We start from the raw sequence: 19,184 nt of genomic DNA on the forward strand, positions 1-19,184 counted from the left end.
TTCTGGCCCCATCCCCCAAATTTTCCCATCTGGGGGTCTCAGATCTTGCAGACTCTTGCCTAAGTGCACAGGTAGGCTATGTCAGGGGATCTGCTGAGAAGGGTGACAGCTCTTTGTGGCCTCTGCTGAGCAAAAGCTGATTGGTACTAAAGGGAGGGGTATGTGGATGAGTGGGCCATGTTAATGCGAAACACCTCACCCAGCTGACGAAGACGGGGCGGAGTCCTTACTCCCTGACATCATTATAAGGCAGGGGACCAGGACCGCTCTCTTTCAGCAAGAATGAAAACAGAGCAACTTTGATCACCACAGAGAGAACAGAGGTCGTGGATGAGACATTAAGAGCAAAGGGAGGGCAAAGGGCAAAGGGCAAAGGGCAAATGGGAGAAGTGGGGCAAGGTGAGCAGCCAATGAGACCCCCCATCACTCCGTTCTCTTTCCTGCCCTTCCTCCACCTCCACTCCTGTAACTTGTGAGATTTTCAGTGCTCCAGAGAGACCTGCTCCTGGCCACCCGTGAGTTCCCACGAGGTCTAATTCCATCCATTCGCCAGGAGAGTTCTGAGCCAGTTCTGAGTGTTAGAAAACCATGGGCCCTGCCCAGGAGCAGCCTGAGAGGGAAGCTCCAGCTTGAGGCACTGATCCATAGCACACAATCGAGTCTATGCAATCACCAGGACACCCTCTCCGTTTGTGGCCCTGAAGGCAGGAGGGGCAGTTGTAGTGAAGGGATTGGATGTCCACCCTGTGCCCACACCCACCGTCTTCAAGGCAAAAGCAGATGCCTCTCTCTGAGGATGCAACCTCAGCCTAGAGCGTTGGCCACTCACCCTGCCACTTTGGCCAAGGGCAGAGCCGCTGGGTGCTCTTCATAGATGTTCCAGGCTACGGTGTGAATGTGGGCACGGAGGGAAGGCAGGGAGGAGTTGGGGACAGGATGGGTGTCACCAGCACCTCCAGCACCTCCTCATTTGCATTGCCACTGACACCCTTCTTGACCAAGAAAATGGAGCCAGAAATAACAGGAAGGGGGGAGTAGGTCCCTCGGGGGATGACTTGAGGGGGCTCTTTCCATGCCTTCAACTCTCCCACGGTGCAGGGGACAGGAGGTCAGCTTCACAGCTGGCCTGGGGGAGAGGTGTGCCCACTGTTGCTCAACCACTCTCAGACTCAGCAGACACCCCGTGCCAGCCTCTCGATGCCCTCAGCCCCACACTCCCTAGAACCACCCTATTCCTGAAACTACTCCACATCCCTGCCCAGCGAACCCTCTGAACCCTGTCTCTGCAACCCCTCTTGCTACTGTGCAGACCCCAGCCCTACCAGCCGGGAAGGGGCCCCTGTCCATGGTCCCCAGTCCATAGCCTGCCTCTCCATCAGACTGAATCATTCCCGATCCTGAGCCTGAACGTTTTTGTCTGTCTGTCCATGAGCAAAAGCAAGAGGCCATTCCACACAGGAAACAGTGTGGCCAGTGTCAGCAGAACGTATGGTTAGAATCTATGACAGGAGATAGAGGAAACCAAAGACCAATGTGAGGTCTCAGCCCCAAGACAGTGTAGCAGTCCCACACAGGAACTTTTCCTCCTGGGGCTCCCCGTTCAGATGGAGGCTATCTTTATTTAAATAAGATCTCCATGTTGAGCCATAGAGGGAAGGACCAGGACCACTCCTGTTAGCCTTGCTCACAGCAGGAAGAATTCTACTATTGAGCTGCCTGCCTGTCTCAGTCAGCCATTTTTCTTTCTTCGACTTAGAGTCTGTGGCTTAAACCCTCACCAACACATTCAATGTTCAAATTATCTACGTTAAGCTTACTCCTGCCCCCAAAGGGCAGCTACAGCAGAGAGCAGGAACACAGGAGACAATGGGTAGGCAGGGTGGGCCATGGTCAGTAGGCTCTCTTTCTAGCAAGGGGTCCTAGGACTCTGGGTGGTGCAGAGGTAAGGGAGGAGGGTGCAGGCAGAGCAGAAGGGCCGGGCAAAGAAACAAGGTCGCGAGAGACAGCAGGGAGAGCTGTGAACGCACTGTGGGGAGTGAACAGTGAACTGAGAACTCCCTTCACTCCCCCCACAAGAGATGCTATTTTGGGGGGAGAGAATATATGCAGTGCAGGGGCAGTGGGGGAGGCTGCCAGCTTCCCCAGGGGTCAGCCAGCTGTGTGCAGTTTCTACTCTCCCAACCATCTTCCTGGGCCTCAGTATCTTCCATTATCTCTTCCCCCCTTAAGTCTTTTTGTTCCTGACTTGAGACAGGAAAAGAGGGGCCAAGAGGTTTGGAGCTAGCCTTTGACCACCTCCCTCGAAGGTCCCTGTAGGTACTGGAGAACAGAGACAGAGACCGAGCATAGTAAATCAGGCTGAACACTCTGGGTTCCCTAATATCTTCCATAGGCACTCTGGAGCCATTTCCCCTCTCAGCAGCAGACATAGGCCTTGGGTGGGTGTTCAGGGAGGCTACTGTCTAGAAGCCACAGCCCTCCCTAGGGAAGCCAGTCTTGCTCCTAGGCCTCCGGGGGACTAGATGGAGTGTGCTATCAAGAAGCAGAGCCCCTGCTTGGCACAAAGGGGAAACTCTTGCACCCCAGCTCAGCTCTCAAGGGCCCTGACTCATTTTGGGATGGAGGCTCTAATGCCCTGTGGGTTTCTGTGGTGACTTGGGGCAAAGGGAGGAAAAAGCAAGTAGATAGAGTGTGGCTAGAGGCTTCTGTTTTCATTTTTGGAGTTTGGTTGTTTATCTCCCTAAAGGCATGGATTCACCTGAAGAAGGTTGGCTGGGCTGGCGAGAAAGCTCATCTCCCAACTCAAGACCAGTTGCAATAGAAGGAACTCGGGGAAAGGCTTTAGGAAGGACAAAGGAGTACAGACAGCAGCGCGAAGGATGCTAGCCCTCACCTTGGATGGGCCATAGTGGCTTGTTTCCTCTCTCTAAGGCTGGCCTGGCACCTGCACAGTGGGGCACAGAGGGAAGGAACACAGTAGGCAGCAGAGTCTGAAGGCTCTGGGCAGGAGAGATAACGTTAAGTCCAGCACAGGGATGTCTGTCCCCAAACCCTACCACAAGTAAGACCCTTTAGTTAGAAGGCCATGGGGTCAGAGGATCTCCTGTCACAGCAGGCCCTCCCTGCTGGCTTCTTGTCTTCAGGCCTTTCCTCTTCCGGCTTTACAGCCCCGGGTGAAGGAGACAGTGGTTCCTCCGTGTGCTGGAGCAAGAGGTCTGCAGGGCTATTTGGCAGCCAGATGAAGGTCTAAAGGCAGGAACTGATGATGAAGCCATGCGCTCCAGGAAAAGAGCTGAGGAGATCAGTTTGCCAAGACTCCTGCTTCAAGCCCATTGAGGGAGGAGCACCCCCTCCCCTTCCTGGAGCTCTTGACCTGTGGGTGTGACAGAAGCTGATCTCTCCTTCCCCCACAGATAGCAAAAGCAACTGTGGATGGGAGGTGAGGGGGAGGATGAGGAGATGGTGTGAAGGAGATAGCTTCCCCCAGCATGGGTGAGGGGCAAGAGAGAGGCTAGTGCCCCCTGTACTGGGCTTTGTGGTGTGTCCTATTTCAGATTCGGAGCACCAGCACCCCTTGCCTGCCTCAGTATCCCTCTGCCTCCCAGAGGCAGAGACCCCAGTGCATGCAGCCCTCTAGGAGTTCTTTGTGTTCAGAACCGTGTGTGTGTGTGTGTGTGTGTGTGTGTGTGTGTGTATGTGTGTGTACACATGCACACATGCACGCACATGAGTGCAGGCACACTCTGTCCTTGTCCCTCATAGTGGGCACAAATGGGTTTCCTCCCCTTGATGTCCAGGTAGACACTCTAGACTCATCTTGTTACCCTTCCACTGTGAGTCCCTGAACAGACTGTTACACACACACACACACACACACACACACACACATTCACAAGTGCACTCATGTATGCATGCATGCACCCACACACTCGAGCACTCCTTCCAGGACACTCACATGCAAGACACATTTCCTCTTGTGCACGTGGCATGCACACAGTCTCTCACTCAACTGGATCACAGTGCCACTGAGGTATGTCTCAAGTATCACAGGGACACCAGAAAGAGTGCACAGTAACACATGTGTGGTGGCACTCTTGGGTTTGAGGCTGACCCCATCATCCACTGGTGTGCCGATAAACACTTAGTTATAAGCTCTCCACTTGACCGGTGACTCAGATGGTGGGAAGAGTCACACATCCGTGTTCTTGCTGTGTGAGAGCCAACTGCAGCCACCACTCCAGTGTCCTTAATAGAAATCACATGACTAAGGGAGCTGGAAGTCCCTGAGACCGCTGAACCTGGGCACCAGTGAGTTCTCAGGCCAGCTTTTCCTGGGAGTTGGGGTTACCTCACTTTCCTACCCTTTCTCTTCTCCTGCATCCCTTGGACCATGAGGGATAACTGATATCCAAACGAGTCTCTTTAACCTTGCTTCCTCCTACCATGGCCCAGGCTACCGGTGACCCCAGGATGGCTTCCAGGAGTAAGGCACTGGGGTGCTGTTTATTGCTAAAACTCCATGTCTGGGGTTGCAACCTTCTCATAAGCACCTAGTGCCTTCTCACTCATTCTAGACCTAGAGGTCATGAGGCCAAATGTCTGGTCTGCCCAGGAAAGTTGAGGGAAGGGGAGAGAACCTGCATTTGGCAGAATGGTCTGAGGATGAGGCTGTACGTGCTGGAGTGTGACAGAACCATGTCTCAGCCTCTACTCTTAGCATGAAGATAAGAAGAAACTGGAATAGGAGATGGTGATCTATTTTCCAGAGCTGACATATTGGCATTCTGCACTTCTAGATTCTTCTAGACTCTATTCAGTGAGTTTTTTTTTTTTTTTTTTTTTTAGAACTCCATCTCTTTTCCTGTAGGCCATTAGGGGGTAACAATGGTGTTTTGGGGACATTGAGAATTCCTGACAAGATGGCAGGAGAGGAGAATGAAGGGGAAAGAGAAGACAGTGGAAATGAAAAAACGAACGCAGTAAGAGAAAAGGGGAGAAGAAAGGAGAGAATGGAAAAAGGAGATGAATGTAAGGGGGAAGGGAAGGAAGAAAAGGACGGGGGAGGGCCATTGGCACAGAGCTCTCCCAGCATTTAGAAAGCAAAAGTTACCAGAGGTATGGGAAGGGCAGGGAGAAGCTTTGCCAGTGTCACAGCCCATCCTGACTGTGTGATCTTGAACTGTGAACATTCTTCATTACTGACCTCAGTTACGCCATCCGGGACACAGCCCACTCCTCTGCCCAGGGCCAGCGCTTCACTCTGCCTTCTGAAAACTGAAACCACAAAATTGGCTTGTGGTTGAGTGCATATCAGTCAATGCTATTCAGCTTGGCTTCCGAGGATGACTAAAGGGGTTAAGAACCCCTCTCGCTAGACCCCCAAATCTTCAGGTTCCTCTGGGGGGCATTTAAGAGATCCTGAGATCCCGGACACCTCCTGGCTGGTGGTAACATCATTCCTAACTTCCTAGTCCCGTAGCTTAGAATTAGGAAGGGATGTGGCCAGAGAAAACCAGGGTCCTGGGAAAAGGAAATCTTCACCTGCCTGTCTGTCCCTGCTCTAGTTCTCAAGGATCAGCCCCTGATGAGGACAGGACCAGGTAGGGTGACGATTCTCTGCCTAGAGCCCAAGTACTAGCCAAGCACCAGGGCTACTGCTGAAGTTTAGGACCAGACCCTTAGGGTGGAATTTCTCCAAGCTTCTGTAGCTGGCTGTGTTACCTGGACAGACATTTCCCCTCTCTTGGAAAGTTCTGCTGATGGTCTTTCAGGTAGGAGCAATGCAGATGGCAGAAGCCAGGTTGCGCATGCCCAGTCCCCACCCTGGTTGGAGGCCTATCGGAGGTCCAGAGTTCTGATTTTCCAGGGCCGTCTATCTGCAAGCTGATCCTGAGTGCAGGGGAGGTGGGTGGAGAGAGACACTTTCCTTTTTCTTTTGGGACTCTTGGTCTCCCTTCCGGCCTTCCTGGGGTACAATGCTGGGAGCAGGAAGGGAGGAAGTAACATTTCCGTATTCTGTAAGGACATCTTTTTCGTAAATTTGCCATTTCTATTGATAAGAACCCTCTCAAAGCACGACTTAACACTGGCCAAGTAAACAGCCTGAAGATGAATCCGGAACCCAGCGGGGATCAGGGGGTTCCTCTCCAGGCCTTGCCCACACAGAGTGCCTGCCCTGCCCCTGCAGAGGATCCCCGCAGCAGTTGATTCTGGCGATCCGAAGGGATCGTCTGGAAGTGGGTTCCACCCAGATTCCGGGGGTCCTCTGAGCCAGCCTAGTTCCCATATCTCCTTCTTGATATAGCTTTGGTGACCATCCACCCTGGACATTGGTGTGTCTGTCCTGTTAGAAGCAGAAGCAGAACCTGGGCTCTGCCTTCCCCTGGAACCTAAGCCACAGTCCCCTCCAGTGCCCCGGTGCTGCTCTCTTTCTGACTGTCCACCGGTCTCGGTCTCAGTTTCCCATTCTCACACCACTTTCCTGCTTTCATTCTCTCTCCATCTTTCTTTCTATTTCAGCCTCTTTACGCTAAATGTCAGGCCTCCCTAGCCTCTCACTCCCTTTGCAGGACCCTGCTTCCCTTAGGAGTGGAACCCTCCAGACTCTCGTGCCCTCATCTAGGGCCTGGGGTCTGCCTCTGATGATTGGGGGGTGATATATGGAGCCTTGGAACAACAAGAAAGTGGAGGGTCCGTGGGACATAACCTGTGACTTATACTCCCATTTAAGTGCTGGTGTCCCTCTCCCTCACCTTATGCCCTCCCTCCCGCTCCGCGCACCCCCCCCCCCCGGCTCGCCCCGTGGGGAAGAAGAGTCAGAATTCTGAGATGGGAAGTACTCACTTCTCATCAACCCCTGAAGCCTGGCACCTGGGAGGCAGGACAAGCAGGACAAGTTCGAGTCCAGCTTGAGCTACATGGGATTTGTCTCAACAAAACAAATTACCCTCCAAAATTCTCCCTCCCAAGTGAGTGGGCCTTCCTCCTTCAGTAGGTGGGGGACACTTAACATCTCCATACCAGGGGACCAGGGGGAGGGGCAGCCCCGTACTGGGAGAAACTTTATGGATGTTGGAAGGGACCAGGAACCTAAGTATGAACCTGTGTCTTGCGTCACTTGAAGTGTGTTAGCTCCCTCTTCCGCTCCGCCCTCCCTATGGAAGCTCCTCCCCCCACTTGTTAGTGGCGCTAAGGCATCGGGCTCTTAAAAGGGGGTGGGGAGCTACGTTGAGGAGTGGGCAGGAGAGGAACAGGAAGGCAGGTAGGCCCACCCCCGCTAGTGCCCGTGCCCCCCGAGTCCCGCCTCCCCGTGGCTGACTTTTCCCAGCTTCGAGGAAACACCTCCTTTTAGCGGAAAGCGAGATGGCGTGGGGAAGCACTGACTCTCGGGCACAGGCGTGAGCCTGATTTTCCAGTCCGGGCGGGGCGGAGAGAGATGGCACTGGGGACGCCCAGGCCAGGGGGCTGACTCAAAGCCAGAACCACAGGGCTCCTTCACTGTACTGTCGGAGAACAAGAAGCCACCAGGTTTATAAGAAACTGCGATTCATCTCTGTCCTCCTCCACCCCTCTCTAAGTAATGGATTAAGGCTAGACTCGAGGAAGAACCTGTAGCCCGTGGGCAAGGAAAAGACTGCCTTAGATGTTTCTCGAAGTCTTGTATACAGAAGGAAAATAGCATGTTAAGGGTGTAGATCCTGAGAAGTATCTGGAGCCAAAGGGTGATGACTCTTAATCTCCCCACATGTTGTCAATCTCCTGCCTCATCCCAAACCAAACACCAAGTCTCTCTTTTAAAAAAATCTATCTATGTATATGAGTGGTCTGTCTTCCTGTTTATCTACAGGACAGAGGAGGGTATTAGATCCCATTACAGATGGTTGTGAGATCGAACATAGGAACCCTGGAAGAACAACCAATGCTCTTAACCACTGAGCCATCTCTCCAGCCCCTTAACAATAGTTCTCAAGTTCCAGTTTGTCCCCAGGCTACTTCTGCTGCTTCAGTGGGAACATTCAGCCCCCACTCCCACCCCAGAATGGCAGCCAGTCCTTTGGCACCGACAGAAACACAGCAGCTGATTCTGCTTCCCACCTCTTAATCACTGACTCACAGGTCCCAGGGTGAGAGGCAAAGGGAGGAAGAAGGGTTTGGCCAGCAGGACAGGGTAAGGTGTCCCAGCCTTAGAGAATAGCGCCATGTCCCACAGGGCCCTCGAGAATCACCTATTCCCAAGGGCTGCCTAGGCTTGCCGCAGAGAGTGGGCTCCTCGGCCAAGAGCAGACCTCCTAAGGGAACCAGGAGCATTCCCTGTTTCCCATTCCTGCGCCAAGAAACCAGGACTCCATGGCCTTTCCCATCTGGACCCACCTTCCTGCATTCTCACCGTGTCCGATCTGCTCTCAGCTGTGACTGTGCCCATCTCTGACCCTGTCATCCCTCGGTTCATAAAGGTGATGGAGTTGCTAAGTAATAGGGTCCAGCTCGGCAGGGTCAGCAGGCAGAAAGGACTAAGGTGATCTAAGGAGGGTTTAGAGGCTTGCCTTTCCACAGGACTCTGAGCCAAGGTTGCCTTGGAAAGGACACCTGGAAAGGAGAGAAGAATACAGTAAACAAACAACTGAGTTGAGGACGTGATGCCATCTCCCTCCTGAACCTTGATTCGAAGTCTTACTCTGGAGCCCATACCGGCCTGGAAATCACAGCTACCCTCCAGCCCCAGCCTCCTCAGCGCTTGCTTTACAAGCCTTTATCACCCTGAGCAGGAGCATCAGTATCTCATTTGTAGAATGGAAATAGCAACAACGTTATCTACACACACACACACACACACACACACACACACACACACACACACACACATACAAACACACAGACACACACACCACACACACAGACACACACATATACACCACACACACACATATGCACACACATACACACATATGCACACACATACACACCCACATATACACACACACCACTTACACAGACACACACATATGCACACACATACACACATATGCACACACAGACACACCCACATATACACACACACTACTCACACAGACACACACACACAGACACATCCACATATACACACACACCATTCACACAGACACACATAACACACACACACACACACACACACACACACACCTCAGTGAGCAAGGTTCACCGTCCCAGAGACGCAGTGACATTAGCAGCTGTGTGATCCTGAGAACATATATACCTTCTCTGTGCCTCTGTTTCCTTTCTGCCATCTGAGAAACGGGCAGAGTGGTTCCCGACCAACTCAAATATAATGAGTACAGGGATGAGGGTAAGGACAAGCAGAAAAACTGGGGTTTTGTTTTCAAAATCACTGAGAAAGAGGATAAGAGGAAGCAGAAGCCAGATGGGGTGGTATGTCCAGGGTAGCAGGTGTTCTGGGACATGAGATATTCCAAGGCCCCAGAGCCCAGGCCAGTGCATGCATGTGTGGAACACTTCTCCCTGCAGGGCAAGAAATGGCTGGTATTTCAACTTCCAACTATTGCTTCAGTTGCTAAGAACTTGCCTGACCCTGATGCTAACTTCCCCTCCCTGGTCCACAGTGTCAGAATCTGGAGCTAGGGGAAAAAACAGACCCGTACTAGGGAAGGAGGCAGGTGGTGGTGGGCACTAATAGGCCACCTCACCAGTCCCCGCACCCCCCGCCCCACGCTGTGGCAGGAGGAGGTTGCCACGGTGCCTTGTGATACGTACTGGGTCGCTGATGTAGACATCAGGCCCCAGGGAGATCACAGACTTGTGTGTCACAGTGAATCTACATCTGGGGTGATAAGTGGGGTTAATCTCAAGGTCAGATCTAGCCAATCCATTTTCATGCCAACATGGCCCTGGGTGCCCTGCATGGTGGCAGCTGAGACTTGGGTGTCCTCTTTATTAGAGATGGCGGCGTCTTGCCTGGCTTGTCTCTCCACTGTGGTTATTGGTTTCCGATCATCTTTATTTCTAGTCTAGTACCTAGAGATCCAAGGACCCTGGATGGCCCTTACTGTTCTCCGTTTCAGGAAACTCAGAAAAGAAATGGGATTGAGTGTGAAGGCTTATGGGAAAGAATGCCAGCCTCAGGGAGGGGTGGAGCCCTAACCCATCAGATAGACAAACCTGACTCTCGGCCTGTTTGCTTTGCTCGCTGGAGATCATCAAACTGCCCTAGGCTGCTGGGACCCACCTCAGGCTCTGCCTTTTACCCACTGTGATTGTTACAATGTTGATAGGAAGAGACTGGCTTGACTGTTACAATGTTTATAGGAAGGCAGGGGAACAGGAAAGCCCTACTAAGCCAGAGGGTCAAATTGGACTCCGGCAGGGCCCAGAGTTGCTGAGATGGTAGAGAGGAGGCAGTTTGGAGAGGCAGTTTCGCTAGCTGTCTTTGCAGCAGTTAACCAGAGACTAGAGGGTGAGAAGGACTTCCACAGGGCCTCCCGTGTTGATGTGCAGGGAGTGTGATGTGACTAGGGTAGGGTGAGTGAAGGAAGAGCAAGGCTGTCCTTCCTTTAAGGAGGAATGTGACCAGAGGGGGCTAAAAGCAGAATTCCAAACGACCCATGAACAGGGCCAGGCCAGCAATCTTCTTGTCCCTGGCCCATCTCCCCGCAACCCCCCCCCACCTCTGGAAGCCCTCCTCAGCACCCCCCACCTCACCAAAGCCCACAGCCCTGGGGAAGCTGTGTGGCCTTCTCACCACGGACCCAGTGTCGTGCCGGCTGTGGCTTCTTCCTTCTGACCTATTTTTTAATCATTTGATAAGATCCCCCCTCCCAAACCAAACCCCGGCCCCCGGGCCCGTCAGCTCCACCGCGTGTCAAAACCACCCTTGTCAGTTTGCGTTGGTTTCTTGGTCCAGCAGCCCCTCCCCTCAGGGCCTGAGAGCGAAGGCTAATTACCCAGTTGCTGAGTGCCCCCCCAACCCCTGCTACTCCACCCCCAGCCTCAACAGAGGAGGCCCTGGAGGCCTGCTGTTAGAAGAAGCTGGGGCTTCCTTTCCCTCCTATTGCCCGGCAGGAAGTCCTTCCTGCTGTCTAACCTCCATTCTTTCCTCTGTCCTGCCCCTAGTGGTGCTGAATGGCAGGTGCAGGGACTGATATTTTAGACTGGAAGGGAGTTTGGGGCATCTCCTTTAAGGAAAGTAAAGGTTCCGGCCTCCAGACCTGAATTTAGAGACGTCATTCTGGGTCTCACAGAATTATAGGGGATGGTCTCTGCCAAGAGTCTCAATTACAGGACAGAAAACTGAGGTACGACGGGGGAAAAGGACAGGTCCAAGGTCGTATGGAGTCGGTGGGATAGCTAGGATCAGAACCCAGAGCTGCCTGTCTGTCTTTCTGTCTGTCACTGGGTCTCCCTCACTCCAATCTGCTTCAGTTTTTTCCCTATGGTGTGCGTGTGTGTGTGTGTGTGTGTGTGTGTGTGTGTGTGTGTGTGTTTGTGTACACTATGTGGGTGCTTGTGGAGGCCACAGGTCAATGTTACACATCTTCCTCAACTGCGTCTCCACATACATTTATTTAAACATTTTTTCCAATGCTTGCAAGTGTTAGTCTTCACATATATATGTTATATGGATGTGTGGTGCCCTTGGCCACCAAAAGTGGGCATTAGATCCTCAGGCACTGGAGTTACTGATGCTTGTGAGCCGCCATGTGGGTGCTGGGAACTGAACCTGGGTCCTTTGCAAGAGTAGTCCGTGCTCTTAACTACTGAGCCATGTCTCCAAACCTCCCCACCCACACACACTTTTATTTTTGGAGACAGGGTCTCTCACTGAATCTGGAAGCTTGCCAGTTTCACTAGTTTGGTTGCTCCCTGGGTCCCAGGAATCCTCCAGCCTCCTTCCCCCAGAGCTGGGATCATAAGTGGATATGCTGTGCTTAGCGCAAAGGTGTGGGAGAATTAACTCTGCTCCTCATTTCTTAAAACAAACCCTTTATTGACTGAGCCCATTTTTCATTCCTTTCTCTTTGTTTTTGAGACAAGGTCTCACCATGTAGCCCAGGCTGGCCTGGAACTCGGTGTCTTCCTACCTTAGCCTCCTGAGTGTTGACATTCTAGGCATGTGATACTACACGCCCACCTTAAGTTTCTCTGTGACTCAGTCCTTATCCCCTGAGCAATGGCACCACTCCATGCCCCCTGAGAGCCCCATCCTCAGGTCTCGGGCTGTCCAGCTTGCTCCACACACCCTTAGAGACTGGTCACTCCCCCAGCATGTACCTGCTGCCCCTTCTTCCCTCAGACTATCAGCTGCTCCGTATCAACGTATCCTCTCACATTAGCGAGAAGGGCAAAGCCAAGGGTCTGCGTGAGAGAGAGGCCTCAAAAAGAAGGCACTGTCCCAGTTATACAGGCGAGCTGTATAGTGCAGTTGGGGTGGCCTTGCGGCTCTGACAGACTTGGGGATACATGGAAAGACAGACAGACATACAAACCCATGATAGAGACTACAGTAGGTTCGTGGGACCAGGGATGACAGGAAGACTTGAAAAGGCAGGGACAGAGTGAGACCCTTTGCTCAGGACACCAGCAGGCATATTTGTTATGAAATATAATGTGGCGAGGGGGGACCTGGTGGGCCCATGCCAAGGTGTGTCCCTGCGTAATTATGCCATGTAATGGAGCTCGTATAAAGAGGGTTTATTGGGGGAAGGGAGAAGAATGAGGACCTGGAGAAGGGACAGAGGCAGATGAATGGACATGTAGACAGACAGACAGACAGATGGAAGCAGACTCATGAGGGAAGAGAAGTTGGGGGGGCAGAAAAGGACAGAAAGTGGGGAGAGGGAATGCTGGGAACACATGGGAAGACAGAGAAAGCTGGATGTGTGTGTGCGTGTGTGTGTGTGTGTGCATGTGTGTGTGTGTGTGTGTGTGTGTGTGTGTGTGTGTGTGTGCATTGCACGCCGAAACGCTGCGTCTTGATCCTGTGTCAGGTGAGGATCCAAGCCATTGTTAGGTCCCTGGGAGGAGGAGCCTAGTGGGACTGCCTGGGAGCCTACAGTATTTATCGTTGTTTTGGTTTTAATTAATCTTCAGATAGGGTATACTGTAGTTCAGGCTGGTCAGTCTTCAACTTGATATGAGAGCCAGGCTAGCTTTCAACTTGATATGTAGTTTGAGATGACCTTGAGTCCTGATCATCCTGACCTCTCAAGTGCTGGCATTATAGACAAATCCCACTAAGGCTGGTAAGACAGGAGCCATTCAATAGATCCAGCTAGAGGTAGATGTGGCAGCGACGTACAAAGTCGCAGATGGGACACAAGGATCTGGAGATGTGCAGGTCAACATGGCCGAGAAGCAACAACTGAAAACGCTTCAGTCATGGTGCTCAAGCCCAGCACTCATTAGGCAGAAGCAGGCAGATCTCCGTGAGTTCAAGGCCAGCCTGGCCTACATAGTTTTAGGCCAGCCAGGCTACACAATCTCAAAAAATGAAGGAAGGAAGGAAGAAGACAGAGAGAGCTGCAGACAGACAGACTCTAGGGCAGCTCAAGGGACTGGGAGAAACCAGGGCCCGCGCAGATGGTGAAGCTTGCCCAGCCTGGCATGGCTGGACTGTTCAGGAAGATAGATAGCTTTCTGAGGAGACAGGGACAGGGGAGTCCAGCTACACAGGAGTTAAGGCTGCCTCTCCAACCTTGCCCTGGCTTCTCTCTCTCTCTCTCTCTCTCTCTCTCTCTCTCTCTCTCTCTCTCTCTTCCCTCCTCCCAGGCTCCCTTTACCCAAGGCCCTGGCATTCCCCCACCCCCACCCTTGGTAACCAGACCCTGCTTCCTGCTGAGATTAAGGCCTGCCTGCCAGAATCTCTGAGGGGGAGGGGGCACCATCTCCCCTAGGGCCTTCCTAAAGCTTGTGTTCACCCTCAGTACCCTGGCAGTCCCTGTGATTACAGAGTTACTCCGGTGATACCATTAAGGGGACCCTCATCCCTCAGGATGGGGAGCTGGAGGAGAGGCATGGGAAAAGTTAGGGAAAGAGGACGCAGTTCCGGACTGAGATGTTGTCCAGGACCAGAGGGTAAAAGATACCCATCTTGAGAGGTATTTGGAGTAGCAAAGGGTGACCCCCAACCCAGACATGAGAGCCTGAAGCCCTTGACCTTGGAGTAAGTCCTGGGTACTGGCTACTGGGGATTCCGACCTCTTGCAGCTGTCACTGTTGGGGGTGGGGTGTGCTCTCCAGGTGCTGGCCATTGCCCTGCCCCCTCCCTGCTAAGCCTATGGTTCCGGCCATGCCATTTCTCTGCTCTCTGAAGGACCGGCAGTCTGGGCCCAGCGCAGGGAGGGCTCCAGGGTGGATGGAACAGTGCCATGTGAGCAGACCTGGAAGTGGAGCCGAGGGCTGAGGAGGACTCTGTGTTTGGCATGTCTATGTGCATGACCCTATGGGTTGCCATTCTGCCTCTGGGGACAAGTGGGCTGAAGTGCAGGAGAAGTCAGGAGTGCATGGTTACTTACCTAGCCAGGAGCTCTTGGCGGGTAGGAGACTGATTCTAAATTGAGTTTTCAGAGTCCCCAGGGCTTAGTTTATCACAACCCTCAGGAAATGGTGTATGAGGTCAGGAGGGAGGCAGGCCTGAACAAGGAGTTCTCTTCTGGCCCCAGGCCCTAGCAGAGAGGGGAAGATGAATATGAGGGGCCCTTTGTGGAGGATCCACTAAGCCAGAGGGAAGAAAGGGAAGATACAGGTGACTGGAAGCAAAAGACAGGCGGACAATCCAGGGCCTCCATTCCCTTCCTGCCTTAGGGCAGGGCTCCCAGCCTTTCTAGTCCTAATGAATGATCTTCACTGACACAGAAACCAGAGCTGTCAGGACACGGTCCTAAGTCACCCAGATAGTGAGGGTTGCAGTTGGGGGGTTCCCACTAAGCCACCTGTGGAATATGTTGTTTCCCTCTGTCAGGCCTTTGATACCCCAAAGCCTTTTAGCTTCTGAGGTCTTGGCTTCGAGGGCATCCCCCTTTCTTGTTTCTCCCCTCCGGGGCCTGAGACTTTCTTACTGAGTCACAGCTAAGGTTCTGGCTTCATGGTTTCTTGACTCTGAATCTCTCATGAGCACATCCTGAGCCAGGGACTCCTTCCTCTGAGCAACCTGTCCAGTCAGTCTTCTACCCTCTGTGCTTCCAAAGGCAAGGACCTCTTGGCTCCTGGTGCTCTGAGCTCTGGACCACCAGTCCTACCCACCCCTACTCCGTTTCTGTCCTTCACTGCAGCCCTGGAATGGAAGCCTTGGTCCTGCAGACATGTCAGGAGAGTGTCAGGAGAGGACTGGGCCCACTGATGCATCTGAGAAACAGGAAGAATCTGGGCCTAGAGTGTCGACCAGGACTCTGATGCCTGCAATGTGGCTTCTGTTGTCCTTTTCCACTATTCCCTGGCACTGGAAATTTCTGGCACAGCCGACTTGGAGAGAGCAGAGAAGAAGAGGGAGGAGCCTGGAAGTGGGATGTGAGGCATCCCCAAAGGCCATTGTCACCTCAAGTTCTTAACTCAGGATGCTCACTGTCAGGCCCCAGAATCAGCATGTCTAGGGGCAAGTCCCAGAAATCCACATGTCAGCTTGCTGGGATAGGTGGTGGCCTAGAGGGATGGCCGGGCTGTGTGGCTTTGGGAGAGGGTCCCTGATGCTCTGTGCCTTAGACTTGAAGAAAGTCTTGCACATTTGCACTGGGAAAGGAGAAGAGCTTAGGCCCGCCTGTAAGCCTCCGGGGCAGTCTCTCCCTGCTCCCTGTTTTCCAGATCTTTTCTAGGAGAGTATCAGCACTTTTCTTTCACGTGTTGCCAGAGACGGAACTATAGTCTCGCACATGTCAGGTACGTCAGGTATGTACGTGCATACAGACCTCCTGCTCTGCTACTAAGCCAGGCCCCCATCCCTCAGCTGGCTTTCATTTACTTGACTTCTGAAAGGAACGCAGGGCTGGTCATCTACCTCAGACCCTCCGCCCTAGCTCTGTGGCAAGCAGGGTGTGTGAGTTTTGAAGCATTCTGTCTCCCATGTTACCCAGGGCCAGCCTGTGGGTAGCATGTGCTGGCAGAAGGAGAGAGGGGCTGGGAGCAGCAGCCACAGGGAAGAGAGGGGATCCCAAGGGGCCTCCTCTCCTTAATCCTGGCTTCCCACCTCTCCAGCCCTGGAGACTGGGAAGGGGGTGAGGTGGCTGTGGAAGAGAAGGTGTCGCTGCCAGGGTTCTTCTTCTCACCCAAGCTGGCAGAGGGGCGGGACTGGCGGTGGTGACACAGGGCCACTCAGCCCCCGCTTTTCACAAGCACTTTCTTTTTTGGGTGGAAGAAATTAGAGGGAGTGGGGGGTGCGAGCAGTGAGGAATCTGAGGTTAATAAGGCAGGTTCTATCCAACCCATCGGGCTATGGGGAGACCACACTTAGGCCCCCCTCTTTCCAGAGATGTGCTTCCAGGGCCACCCAGCTATGATAGTCACAATCCCTTTTGCTTGTTGGGAGCTTAGAACATTCTGTTCCGAGGCAGGGGGATGGCTCACTTGACCTGAGCATCAGCATGGAAGATGAGGGAGGGAAAGGCTAAGGAATAAGACTCCATTTGACCTTTCACCGTGGGACACTTAGCAAAAAGGGTCCCCCAAAGAATTCTCCTCGGTATTCAAACTTTACACCTCCTGGGGAAATCAGTCATTTGAATGAATCTCAAGAAATCTATTTTTCACAACAGGTAGCCAAGGGTCCCAAGGTCACCTTCTTTCAAGCCATGGCGCCTCATTTTGGCCAATGACACAGAAGCCTTTATGTTCTAAGACATGGGGAGTAGGGGGAAAGGAAATGAGGAGGCGGCCAGATCCTGGTTTCTGTATCCAAGCCTCATTCTCAAGAGATTTGCTGATTTTCTACCCCCACCTTTCCCTGGGTCATGTCTGCCTCCTGGGGTCCCTAGCTTCACCTTCCCTTAGCAGCCTGTCTCTTGGTTCAGCTCTAGTTGGGAGGAGAGTGTCCCCCTGGGCCCCTATGGGTGAAGCCCTATTGGGCTGGGACAGAAATGTAGTGATGAGGTCACACCCCAGGGGAGAAGTGGGGTGGCACAGAGATGAGGGGAACAAGTCCCTCTCTCACAGAATAAATGTGTGGAAGTATTTTTTGGAGCATTTTTAAGATGTAAAGCTTTATATATTTGACATGCAAAAAAAAATCCATTACACCTTGCTGAGTGGAGAAAAAAAACAAGAACCCATGTGATAAAGCAGACTGTGAAGTTTATGTAAAATTAGACATTTGTGTGGTACAAAAGGCGGAGACACAGAGGGGGTCTATACAAGAGAGGTATCTGGAAGGGTATTCTCAAAATGTTAATATTGTTTGCTTTGGGGAACTCCTATTGGGGGTGATTTATCTAATTTTGCTTTTCTTCACTGCCTAGATTGTCTATACAGGATGTTTTTAGTACCGAGACCAGCAAGATGGCTCAGCGGTTAAAGGCACTTGTTGTCCAACCCTGGTGTCCTGAGATCCTGAGCCCACGTAAGGATGGAAGGAGAGAACTCACTCCACACAGCTGTCTTCTGAACTCTGAACATGTCAGCACAGACGCCCATACATACACAGGAGAACAAGTAACTTTTTTTTTTTTTTAAGGAGCTGGGGACCAAACCCGGGGCCTTGCGCTTGCTAGGGCTACCACTGAGCTAAATCCCCAACCCCTACAAGTAACTCTTAAATGATGTTTTACTTCTTTTTTAAAAAAAAATAATTTATTTTATGTATATGAGTACACTGTAGCTGTCTTCTGACACACCAGAAGATCCCATTAAGAATGGTTGTGAGCCACCATGTGGTTGCTGGGAATCAAACTCAGGACCGCTGGAAGAAGTCAGTGCTCTTAACCACTGAGCCACCTCTCCAGCCCAATGACCAACTTCTATTTACTTACTTTTGATATAGGATGTAACCCAGGCTGGCCCAAATTGTAGCTGAAGATGACCTTAAACTTCTCAAGTGCTGCCGTCGCAGGAAAGCTGGGATGGGACAGGAAGCATGATGTATGCCAGGCAAATACTCAGTCAACTCAACTCCATCCCAGCCCCCAAGGATGCTTTTCATTTCAAAAGAAAACTCCCAATGGATTTGTTTTCAGTTGTGAGGTAAGGGACACGTCTCAAAATGCATGACTTACCTTAGTTTCCGAGGAAGGACTGTCTGTCTCCATCAGAGCAGGCGTTGAGCGATCAGAGCAGGCGTTGGGCGATCTGCCAGCCAGCTTGGACTACTTACCTGTCAGACACTTTGTTTCTTCTATAATAGAATGGAAACAGAGTCGCACACCCTCTGGTGTGAGGCACACCCCCCCTCCCCAATACGAATATTTATTTCCCCAGCCTACCCCATCAGGCCTGAGGGACTTTCAGGCAAAGGAAGTGACTTACCCAGGTCCTACACACCCGAGTCACAGTCAGAGTCAGCCCTGGGACTTTGAACACTGACAGCCAAGCGCTACTTCCCGTGTCTTTCGGGGGCTGCTACTCCACGCCATGTGAACGAGCTTTTGTAGGGGCATTTCAGCCAGCCCAGCCCACGGTGGGCTGCTTTGGGTGCAATCATTTTGGGAGCCTGTTATCCAACAGCTTCCAAGTATGCTCCTGGGCTAGAGGGGCCAATAACATCCTCAGGCCCCGGGATGGTTGGGCGAGTAGTGATTGGGGAGTGTGGGCAAGAGACACCAAGCAAACACTGTGCAAAGACACAAAACCTGGGCATACAGGAGGCAGCAACAAATATCTGTTGAATATGTATAGTCTAAGGAGCTCTGAGGTGGCCAGAGCGGTGAGACTGCTCTCAGACGGTCCCATCTGGGGAAAGGGCCTTTGCTGTGCCTTCCAGGACGGGCGGAATTTCCTGGGGAGAAAAACCCGCTCGAGTTGCAGGTGGCAGGTTGACCCTCTCCCAGACTCGGGGCAACAAGAGACTTACTGATCCCCACTTGGGGCTCGGGGTGGGGGCTTCAGTCCTTACCAGAAACGAATTCACGCTGTATTAGCCACGAGGGGGCGGGGCGGGGCGGGGCGGGGCCAAGGTGGCGGGGTGAGGGGACCCAAGGAGCTTCATAAAGCCGCAGCAAAGGCCGCCGCGCCGCTAGTGACAGCGACCTGCTGCCAAGAAAGCCCAGGAGCAACTG

The sequence above is a fragment of the Rattus rattus genome, chromosome 9, assembly GCF_011064425.1.
Source record: "Rattus rattus isolate New Zealand chromosome 9, Rrattus_CSIRO_v1, whole genome shotgun sequence".
Taxonomy (NCBI): Eukaryota; Metazoa; Chordata; class Mammalia; order Rodentia; family Muridae; genus Rattus; species Rattus rattus.